The 11,831-nt window shown below is 47.8% G+C and overlaps 1 pseudogene; it reads left to right on the forward strand.

Moving 5' to 3' along the window:
- LOC135891989 (adhesion G protein-coupled receptor E3-like) overlaps positions 1–10,708 on the forward strand; it is a 209,678-nt pseudogene extending 198,970 nt beyond the window's left edge.
- Positions 10,709–11,831: the final 1,123 nt, after the last annotated feature.

Genomic DNA, 11,831 nt, shown 5'->3' on the forward strand with positions numbered 1-11,831 from the left:
AAAAGGAGCCACAGTAGGTTGTGTTTTCTTTTTCAAATGGCTGTGTGTTTTAGAAGCAAAAGCTAAAAGTAAAAAGTAATCAAAACTCTGGTGGAAATTAATTGTGTCCCTTTTAAGACAGAGACTCTGAGCTACTAATAGCTTTGGATCCAAAAGCAAGCCAGAAAGCATCTGTGTGAATGCAAATTACCTAGCTGATGGGGGGGGGGGGGGAAACTGCCCATAAATAACAGCACAAAAAAGCTGAAAAAAATAAATATACCTGGTCAGCAAACAAGCTATTTGTAAGCAAGAAGACTCAAATTATGGCCCTCCAAAAAAAAAAAAAAAAAAGCCTAAAAAACCCCCCTAAGATACACAAAAAAGTATAAAGGTAATTCTTCAGTTTTCCTGCAATCAGCAAAAGAATTTGCAAAAAAAAAAAAAAAAAGGGGGGGGGGTATTTTTAAGTAATAATCTGTCCCCACCAAGAGGCTGGGAAATGTTTATTTTGTTTTTCAAATATTGTGACCAAGTTGGCACCAACGGAAGAAGAACCCAGAACACCATGGGTCTACTGTTGCAGTGAAGATTGTGTTGTGTGTTTTGTGTTATTTGTCTTGTTATTTCATTATTTTGGTAAATATTGTACAAGGAAAATTAATGCATACAGCAGTAAAGGTTAGTGCATGGTATAACCTGCCTGGAAAGCACGGTCTACCCAACAGGGGGAATCGAGTGATGTACTGCGTTCCAGGAGAATACCATCCATTCCCAGTTCCTAAATTCCTAGGGTTCTTTACCTAGTCTTTGACCAGTTGGGGCCCAGCCTGCTGCTATTAAAAAAATATGAAGGATGAAAATGGGTTTATTGCACGCAAATAAAAAGGCACAGAATGGGGGTTAAAAAAAATGTATAAATTGTTACCTGCATATTACAGGTGGACCTACAAAAGAAAAACCAAGGATTCCCTGGCCTGAAATGGAACAATCCTTGTTGCTAATCACAATTATCACTATGGTAAACCCTGCCCAGATTCCGCAATGTAAAGTGGCAAAAAAAGGAAACACGTGAACTGTTACACCCCCAAGTGGTGGTAATGAAGCAAAGAAGAACTTTAAGAATTTACCGTGAAAAACTACTACTAATCCCTCATGGGAATTTGGCAATGTTAATACGTAGTATATAAATTAAAGTAGAAATCCTAACCCGGTAAAAAAATATCAAATTTATCAGGAAATATTGCATAGTATTCCTTAAAATATGCAGTTAAGTACATCCCAGACTGAGCATGAGGTTTCCCCTGGAATGTTGGGAATATGACAATTTAACCACTTTGCAGACTGTAACCTTACAGGTAATATGGATGCCAAGCTGGAAGAATCCTGATTTAAGCTGGCCGCAGCCCGGAGCTGGAAGTACTTCCTTATGGGCGAACGTGTGGAAGCCACTGTGACAGCGGGTGCAACCAAAGCTTGTCAATGTGTCCTTTCAGTCCATTACATGGATGGATGGTACACCCCACAGAATGGTGGGGGGACCGGGTACATCCCAACTGCAGCACATACATAGACGGGTTAAAGCAACAATTTAAATGGTGGGTGAGGGGATACACATGAAATTGTCGCTGCAAAAGAAATCTATGGGCAGTAGGAACCACACCCACAGTGGGTGTATGGAATCTAGGGGACGGTTAAACAACTAAGTAATTAATAAGCCAAAATGTAAAACTTATGTATAAAAATGTAAAATGCTCAATTAGGGGGACTAGCACCTGGGTAATAGTTGCAATAAAATAAAACAGCAACTAAGGTGGTCCCCATAAGCCCTATAAAAATAATAATAATAATAAAAAGTTCACTAAAAATAAATAAAAAAATATAAAATAAACAGTAATTCTGTTAAGTATTGTTTGTCCAAAAAAAATATTTAAATGTTCCCCTCCCCAATGGCTATAAAGGAGCAAACCCAGTGGCCTGTGCCTGGGGTAAACAATTGGGTGTAATGTATGTGGGATATAAAGTGTTCCGCTGAAAATATGCACCATTCTGTAATATAACACTTAAAAGTAAAAGTGCACCAGCATCTGGCACAATTACACATATCTACATGCTGCCATTAGGAGTTTAGTGCATGAATGGATCTGTGGAACTCATTGCTGCGGACAATCAAACCAGTGTATTACCAAGTGGTCAAGCTGGTTTGGACAATACCCCGTTTCTCTGTAAATATTCAATATACTCATAATATGAACAAAAGCACATAAACACAGTAGGGGCAGCTCACTGCAACTGCCAACAACTGGACACATTTAAAATATATACTCCAAAATGGTGTTACAAAGTTTTAACCTTGTCAAAGAAGAAAAAGCAGTGTTTCTGGTGGTGGCCCAGGTATTAGACTCAAGTCTTGAAAGCCCAGGCCCTTCAAGGAATGAATGCCTTCCAATTGGCTACTAAACTGCCTGCTGATTGTGCTTGGACTGATGTTGCCTGTGCCCTTCAAACAAACCTAATGGACACTCATTCACTTCTTGGTCGTATTACTCATGTTGTAGAAATGTTATTTCTATTAATTGTAATATTAATCATATTTTTGGGGTGCTCAAATTATGTGCTGCCTTAGCCTCTCCCCGAAGGCCATATTTGTAAATTCAGTGGCTTACCCCTTTTTATAACCTCCCTTCTCTCTCTCCTCGTAGCATAATCAGTGGACCAAGGTATCAGGCTATCTGGAGCCAGGGCCTCCAGCCTGAATGCCCCGCCGTTCAGTGTGCAAGAAGGAGGGGCACCTGGGCCCTTCTTTGAAGAGAGTGGGGGAGTGCTGGAATATGTAAGGGTTAAGTAAAGACACGGAAAACCGCTGATGTGCTGGCATGGTATCAGGGAGTAGGCACAGGCACACACTATTCCTTCACTTAATAGATAAAGTGTTACCTCTTTCCCCTCCCTTCTCCTTGTTAAGGATTGATAAGTGCTGCAGCTGCATAAGAAATGTGGGGATCTAAAGGATACTGTGACGGGTTGGATTACAGAAATCCCCTTGGGAGCTGCCACCTGATGTGCCAAGACTACTTCTATTCCTGTTTTCCCTGCCAACTCAGGACTCCAGCACCCTGTCTTGATGAGCCAGACACTCCCGTCTGCTCCAGCACAGACCCAGGGTCTGAATTACTTGCCCCAAAGCTGCAGGTTTACCTGAAAACAGCTCACAGAAGTGTGCTTGTCTTTAGCACTCAGATGCCCAACTCCCAATGGGGTCTAAACCCAAATAAATCCATTTTACCCTGTATAAAGCTTATGCAGGGTAAACTCATAAATTGTTCGCCCTCTATAACACTGATAGAGAGATATGCACAGTTGTTTGATCCCCCAGGTATTAATACATACTCTGAATTAATTAATAAGTAAAAAGTGATTTTATTGAATACAGAAAGTAGGATGTAAGTGGTTCCAAGTAGTAACAGACAGAACAAAATAAGTCACCAAGCAAAATAAAATAAAATGCGCAAATCTATGTCTAATCAAACTAAATACAGATAAGATCCTCACCAGTTCCAGAATGCTCCCTTTTACAGGCTAATCTCCTTTTAGCCTGGGTCCAGCAATCACTCACACCCCCTATGGTTACTGTCCTTTGTTCCAGTTTCCTTCAAGTATCCTGGGGGGGGTGGGGTGGAGAGGCTCCTTCTTTAGCCAGCTGAAGACAAAATGGAGGGGTGTCCCAGGGGTTTAAATAGACTTTCTCTTGTGGGTGGAGACCCCCTCCTCACCCTGTGTAGAATCCAGTCACAAAATGGAGATTTGGAATCACATGGGCAAGTCACATGCCCATGCATGACTCAGGACTTGCAGGCAGTAGCCATTACCCACATGCTACCTTGAACGTCCTCAGGTAGACTTCTTATGTGGATTGGAGTCTTCCAAGCACTTTTGCTTCCTGATTGAGCACCTAATTTGCACATTCCTTTCCCAAGAAGTGACCAAATGTTCTAACTAAGGCCTTGGCTACACTCGAAACTTCACAGCGCTGCTGCGGCATCGCTGCCGCGGCAGCGCTGTGAAGCGCAAGTGTAGTCGCGCCGCCAGCGCTGCGAGAGAGCTCTCTTGCAGCGCTGTACGTACTCCACCTCTCCGAGGGGAGTAGCTTGCAGCGCTGCGAGCGAGCGTGCAGCGCTGCAGGCGCTGATTACACTGGCGCTTTACAGCACTGTACTCGCTGCGCTCGGGGGGGGGCGTATTCACACCCCTGAGCGCAGCAAGTTGCAGCGCTGTACAGCGCCAGTGTAGCCAAGGCTTAAGGCTACTTAGAAATCAAGCAATTATACAGCCAATGTTCATAACTTTGAACACACAAATGGTGCCTGCATACAACTAGGATGAACATAACCAGTAGATCATAACCTTTACATAGATATGTTACATGGCATATGTACCAAAACCCTATTCCAGTTATATCATACATACATTTATGAGCACCCCCCCATAAAGCCTTATGGGGAACACTGTCACAGATACCTTTTGGGTAAAGAAGTGTTATCTCCTCCTCCCTTCCTTTCCCAGCTACATAAGCGAGCCCTGAGTCATGACCCCTTCCACCCTCCCCTGAGAACTGCAAATTAAGGGAATTTGTAGCAACAAATTACTGCAAAGAAATGTATTTTCAAGGTAAAGTCGTGTGCGTAATGCTGTAATCAGCCAATAGGGGTGGGTATAATCGTAGTATGGGAGTTTCTATTACTTAATAAGGGGTTTTGGGGTGTCGTAGCGGATGTAGGCATTTACATACTAACTTAGATAAAAAGAATGTGCTGTAACTAATCCAGTGCTTACTCGACAATTGGGTCAAGGGGAACAAGTATCGCAATAAAAAAGCCTGTACTCATATCCGCCTCTGGGTCAACCTGCTCCTTCTTCTAACAAGTGCATTCAATACAGACACAGAACAGCACCACCCCCTGCCCCAGGAATTATAATTCAGCCCAGCCAGTGCCCTGAGGAGTATCAGCAAATGCCAGAGGTTTTAAATGCAGTACTTGCACCCTGCCCCTAGGGGCAGCCATGCTGAGCCAGGCACTTCTCCCCCCTTTTCTGCCCCTGCCCCAAATGCCACTCCACCAGCTGGGTGAGTGCAGAGGGGATGCAGAACCCCTAGGGAGAGACAGCCAGAATGTGGGGAGGGGATACAGGGAGATGGGCCAAGGGGAGGCAGAGAGGGGGAGCTCCAAACCATCCCCTTCCCCAACAGGGAAGAACCCCAAAGACCTTGACACCCCAGGCAGAGTGGGAGAGGGGCAAGGATCTAGGCCAGAATGGACGGATTCCCAGGGAAGTGGTTTCACAGTGGGAAGCTCTGTCTCTTCCCCCCTCCCAGGTACTGAGACTCGGCTCGCCAGGGAACTGCAATGCGGACAGTGAGGCCGTCAGGCTGAGAGCTCAGGAGGAGATGATGGACAGTCACTGTAATACAGTCCCCATGGCAATCACACAAGGTACCTGGAGATGCCCAGGGACCAAACTGCAGTACAGAGTGATTCCCAGAAACTCCAGTCCTGGTTCTAGCCTTCCTCTGTCCCCAGGATCCCCAGGCCAGGACCCTCGTCTCTGGCTCCAGCACTAGTGTGGACCTTGCTGACTGAGCCAGTGGTTCTCAGGCTGTCGGCCATGGGACTGTGCAGACACCTTCATTTCTGGTTGTCTCACAGAGGTGGGGGCTCAGAGGGCAGATGGCTCAGCAGAGGGCCTCTGTTGTATGAAGTGGGCCCAGAGAATGGAAAGGGGAGGGAATTCTTAGCCCAGCTAAACCCCAGGCTGGAGATGAGCATCTCCCTGGGTAGGAACCAGAATAACATTTCCCCTCAACTCCCACTTTCGGGCTGATACGACCTAACTGAGAGTTTGTCCACGTGGCAAGATACTGCGCTGCAAGCCAGGTTGTGAATCTCCAGCGCACCAGCTTGAGGCTCAGTAAAATCCCCTGTGAGCATTGCTGCAGTTCAGCGTGCTATAGCAGTGCCCACAAGGGATGTTATTGCGCAGCAAGCTGGTGCGCCATAGATTCTCCACCTCGCTTGCAGCACAGTAACTTGCAGTGTAGACAAGTCCTGATACTGCTCCTGAATCCTCCAGCACCAGAGAAAGCTCCTCCCAGGCCAACTCCTCTGCTTGTCCTCACTGAGAAAAGTTATGTCTTCGCCTCAGCGTCCTGCAGCTTAATGTTTCCAAGATGGAATGTTTCTCTGGCCTCAGAGCGGGGGTAGCCTGGTCCAGTGGTTAGCCAGGACTCCTGAGTTTGATACCCAATTCTGCCACAGTCTCACTGGTCATTCGGTGTCTCATAGTGTTTAAGGCCAGAAGGAACCATTAGATCATCTGGTCTGACCTTCTGTACAGAACAGGCCCCGGGTATAGAGCCCAATAACTTGTGCTGGTCTAAATTGCCTGGTGCCTTCCAGAAGGGCAGTCGGTCTGGATCTGAAGACAGCATGGGCTGGTGATACCAGTCAGCTCTGTGTTCTTGGGGAGCCAGGGCGCAGTATCCAGCCTGTCTGACTCATGAAGGACACCACCCCCCGAGCCTCAGCTTGAACCAAAACCGATCAGAAGAAAGACTTACAGAAAGCAATGAGAAGTCAGTGGGAGACACACCTAAACCCCTCCTGACAAGGGTGACAGGATTAAGGCAACTCCCCTCGCCTCATCTGCATCAAAGATGAGACAGGGAGGCATCTCCATTAGCATACAGAATGGAGAACAGAGATTCCAAGGCAAGAACCGCACTGAACTCTGGGACCAGAAAAGCAGGGATGCACTGCATCATGGGGGATCTCTGCTCCAGAGGTTAATGAACCTATGCCTGCCCACACCCAGCTCAGCAGTTATCAGACCAATTCTAGTAATGAATCCTTGATTGACATCCAAAATACTGAAGCTGCCTAATTGCATTGTGAGCTCCCTGGAAGGAACACCACCCATAGCCAGGAATGATCAGTTCCTATTGTCTAGCCTAAAGAAAACCCCTGAATCATCAGTTTACCCATAAACAAATCTAGTGTTCTCCCTTGAACCATTGCTGTTTCCCGACAAAAAAAACCCCTACCCACGCTCAAGTAAGTGTTCTGATGCATGGATCCAAACTCTGCATCAGTTCCACTGGGACCTCATCTTCTCCTGACTGATCGTGCTGGGGGCTCTGCCTGTCTCCAGCAATCAGGACCCTGAGCTACCAACATCATCTGGGAACCCCGAGCAGTTAAAACTTCATGGAGTGGTGAGACCCCAGCTCACTCTGTCTCTCTCTGTTTTCTTTTCTACCTCAGGTATAACTTTTAACCCTGACTTGTTTGATCAGATATAGTTTTCTATATCTGACTTTTTGTAATCTTTAATAATGTATGTTATGTTGGTTTAGCCCTCCTTGTGTAGTTATCACTATTATTCAATAAATAACTTTTATGGTTCAGCTGGTTGCTTCTCTCTCTCTCTCTGAACTTTACTCTTTTGCGTTTTTAGCTTCCCACATTTACTTTGCAGCAATGCTTCTTGTACCTAAGCTAAAGATCCCTGTAGCGCCCAAAATACTGTGGGGTTTGCTCATCAAGTGGGTTACTACCAGAACAATTGTAACGTGAAAGTGGGGATAGGGATGTACTGAACCTATGACATACGAGGGTGGCAGCTTGGAAGTGCTGCTCGACCCAGACTACTGAGTCCAGGGGCATATAAGGGTGGCAGCCTGGAAGGGCAGCTCAACCCAGCCTGCTCAGGCTTACTGTATTCCGGTGCGGTACCTGTGGCATATAAGGGTGGCAGCTTGGAAGTGCTGGTTGGCCCAGCCCACTGAGTCCAGGGACATATAAGGTTTCAGCTTGAGAGTGCTGATTGACCCGGTCCACTCAGGCTTGCTCTATTTTTGTGTGTGTGTGTGTTCATCTGATTCTGAGACTAAGTGACTTGCCCACTATCACCCACGGAATGTGTGGCAGGGCTGGGAACAGAACCCAGGATCCTCTGAGCCCTGCTCCCGTGCTCTAACCACTAATCTCTGCTCCCTTCCTGCATCTGGGTCACGGAGCGCTATAACTGGAGAGCTGTGCTAACAAGAATCCCAGTGTGACCCCCCCCCCCAGGCAGGTCTCCCCCATACGCAGCATTTCCCTTCCTCACTGCAGTATCCCTGGGCTCTCTGTCTCCCCCAGGTGGTGTGTGCTGTCATTGCTGGCTTCCTACACTATCTCTTCCTGGCCTGCTTCACCTCGATATTCTGGTTCAAGAAGAGATTCATGTACCTGTTCGGCTACGGATTCCCAGCCCTGGTCGTGGCTATTTCTGCAGCATTCAACCCAGATGGCTACAGAACTCCCCGACAGGAAGTGCAGACCCGTCGCCCTCCCCAGTTACACTAAGCTGCCGCGAGCACTGTAGTTGAGTTGCCCACCTGCCATAGATCTACAGACCTCACCCTACTAATGATCCCAGCTCGACTCCCAGGTCCCAGGCTGGGTTTGTGGTGCTGGTGGAAAGGAAACAAATGACCTTCTTCCTGGGTACAAAACCCTGAACATCCCCTCTCCCGCCTCTAAAATGAGGAACTTCCACTAAGAAGGGTGTTGCTTCTTCTAGACACTCCAGGCGAGATCCTCGGATGGTGTAAATCAGCGTAGTACCACTGCTTTCAATGCAGCTAAGCCAATTTACATCAGCTGAGTCTCTGGCTCTCCATCAATACTGCACGAATCTGCTAGAGAGAGAGTAATCTGCACACTCTGTTGGCACCAGCAGGCCAAACTTGCTCACATCACTCTCTCTAATCTCTCTCTATTCCCCGCAGGTTCTTATTCCACACGCATCACCATGGTATCTGAGCTCTGAGTGTTTACACCTGTGTAAATCAGGATTAACTCCATGGATTCTTATGGAGTGTCTCTGGATTCACACTGGTATAACTGGAGTCCACACCTGGCTCTGAGACTGTGTTCAAGGTTTTCAGTCTAATCCATTTTTTGTTTCAGGACACAATCCCCGTCTCTGCTCCAGTGGCTGAAAAGGGGTAATATATTCATATTAATGTCACTGTGCTGGGATAATGCACTTCTTCTTCCTCCCTGCCTGTAGCTGCCAGTTCAGCCTGGAGAGAGGCTTTCGTTGGAGCTTGCTGGGTCCAGTCTGTGCCATAATCCTGGTGGGTACCTCACAGAACCACAGGGCCCCATTCTCCTCTCACCTCTGCGACCCCACTGATTTCAGAGGAGCCAGGAGGAGAACATGGCCCATAAAACACAGTGAAAGACTGTTAGGTCCCACATGGCTCATCTGCTTTGGCTAGTCCTGGGATTAGTCCCTGTGCTGTATCCCCAGGCCAGAGCCTTTACTCGGGCACAGCTGCCACAGAAACCAGTGGGAGCTCACCTTGAGGACAGCAAGAGTTTGGTCTAGTCCAGTTACTGACCCAAGGCATGAGGAAGGGAAGGGCTGCACCATCCAGTGTTTGGTGGAGAAAGGCCCTACATTGGGCGGAGCGAAGATGACAAAGTCCATGAAGTTTCTTCCCCAGGTCCTGGGGATGGGGAGATTAGTTACAGCCCGAAAGTGGCAGGGAAGAGCCTAGAGACAGGGCGCTGGAAACTCTGACTCAGATCCTGCTCTCAGTTACACTGGTGAAAACTGACCCCACTGGAGGCTGGAGTCACTTCATTTGTAACTCTGTGCAGAATCTGGCCTCTGTGATCCCATTGATCCATCTCAGCCCTGGCTGTGCCATCAGCTCCGTGCATGGGGAGGGACCGAGAGCAGCCAGAGGATATTACAGGAGAGGGGATGAGGGTCCCTGGTTCTGCAGCGTTTGGATCGGTCCCCTGGGATCATTCTCTGCCTCAGCTGAGGAGTCATCGGCCCCGGATGAAATGTTTTACAGGAAATATTTCCCACTGTTTCCACAGATAAATGTGATGTTCTTTGCCCCGACCATGTGGATCTTGAGAAACAGACTCTCCTCCCTCAGCACAGATGTGTCCACTCTCAAAGACCACCGTTGAGAAGGCAACAAAGCAATCCTGGAGGGTCAGATGCCTTGGTTTGGAAGTTCCTTGGCCTGCGGAGGGAGTGGGAGATTGCAGGAGGGGAACAGCATATCTAGGATCCATGGGAACGAATTCCCAGTGTGTTTGCATTGACAGTAACCCTGTCCCACACAGGAAAGCAGGGGCCGGTAACTCCACCCTACTCTGCCCAGATCCTCCTACCCAATTGCTCTCCATAGGGTTATTGTAATGGGATCTCTCCATCTGTCTTTATCCAGGTTCCTGACCTTTAAAGCCATCGCCCAGCTCTTCATTCAGGGCTGCACATGGAGCCTTGGTCTCCTCCAAGTCGGCCCAGCAGCCACAGTCATGGCGTATTTATTCACCATTGTCAACAGCCTGCATCATCTGGTCATCTTCCTGGTGCACTCTCTCCTCAATCGTCAGGTAACACCCACGGCCCGTCAGCGCCCACCCAGCACCTTCACCGGCCTCGCGGTGGCCATGTCTGATCTTCTCAGCATTAGTTACATAGTGCAGTGACTGTGTCCCTCACTCTCCAGGTGAGAGAGGAGTACAGGAGATGGATCAAGGGATTCCAAACGTCCAGCACGAAATCTCAGACATCGGATCCATCCATGTCTGCTGTCCCCACCACCAGCACCAAGATGGCTAGAGGTCCTCTGCTCTGTTCCAGTACCAGCCTGTGAAAGAGTCATCTCTAGCTGGGTCTCATTACTGCTCTAACGGTGCTTTGTCCCCTGAGTGAGCCAGGATTTGTTATAAGCCAGCTGGGAATGTCATTAAGAGTGTTAGTCAATCGCATCCTGATTGAGGGGTATCCTACATGTCTTAGGCACCAGCACCGAACGCTCCTTTCCTAGCAGCTCCACATTCTCTCCCCTTGTCTCCCCTGAGAACTCCAGTGGTCACTGATTGTCGACTGTGTGTGTGTTGTTGGCACTTGCAATGTAATGAGCTGGACGTATTGGATCAGGATTGTTTCCTGGGACTGAAACCTTGTCGGTCCAGATGTGTACAGGGAGATTTTGGCAAACCAGTAAAGTACCTGAAACCACTTTGGCTTATTGCTAAAAGCAACCTAGTCAGCAGGCTGTAAAATGGCCAGGCAGCTTGAGCAAGGCAGGAGGGGAGGGGTTTTTTGGGTGCCACAGAAAGGGCAGCTTGACCCCATGTCCTTCCTGATAAGAATTGTGTTGAAGTTGCTGATACATGCATTTTAGGAGAGCAGGATGTGCCCCAGGAATGTCTATTGGGGCCTCAAGGCTGCAAACTCTGGAAAAACCCACACCGGGTTAATCAATAATCAGAAGGAACCTCTTGCCTGACCATTGAAACTGCTTACTTAACAAGTTTTCTTTAAGAGACATGTCATTCTATTACTAATGTATAAATAAGGGGGAAAAGTTTGAGGTGGACTCTTTTGGGACTCTCCTTCTGGATACATCTTGCGGTCCCCACTGGCAGACGGAAGATTTGGCCACCGGAAGCTTGCCGCTGTTTCACTTGAGAGCCACACTCAGCTTTGGTAATTATCAAGGGTTGGGGGTGTTTTACTAACCTGTTGCGGACGTGTGTAAATGCTTGAGACTAAGTAAAGTTTAGCTTTAAGTGAAAGCACTGTTAGGTTGTCCTGTTTGTGCCAGCCATCTATCGGTCGGACGGCCGTGTCTCCCCTGATTTGTTTCCTGACACCACCTCACACAGTGTAAAAGTTACCAAGAGCTTTGGGTTGAAAGAACCCCGGGTAACAAATGGACCCTGCCCAGTGAGCAGTCAGCACTTCGAGGAATATCCTTTAGGTCCTTTACC

This window comes from Emys orbicularis, chromosome 19 (genome assembly GCF_028017835.1).
Source record: "Emys orbicularis isolate rEmyOrb1 chromosome 19, rEmyOrb1.hap1, whole genome shotgun sequence".
In the NCBI taxonomy this organism is placed as follows: Eukaryota; Metazoa; Chordata; order Testudines; family Emydidae; genus Emys; species Emys orbicularis.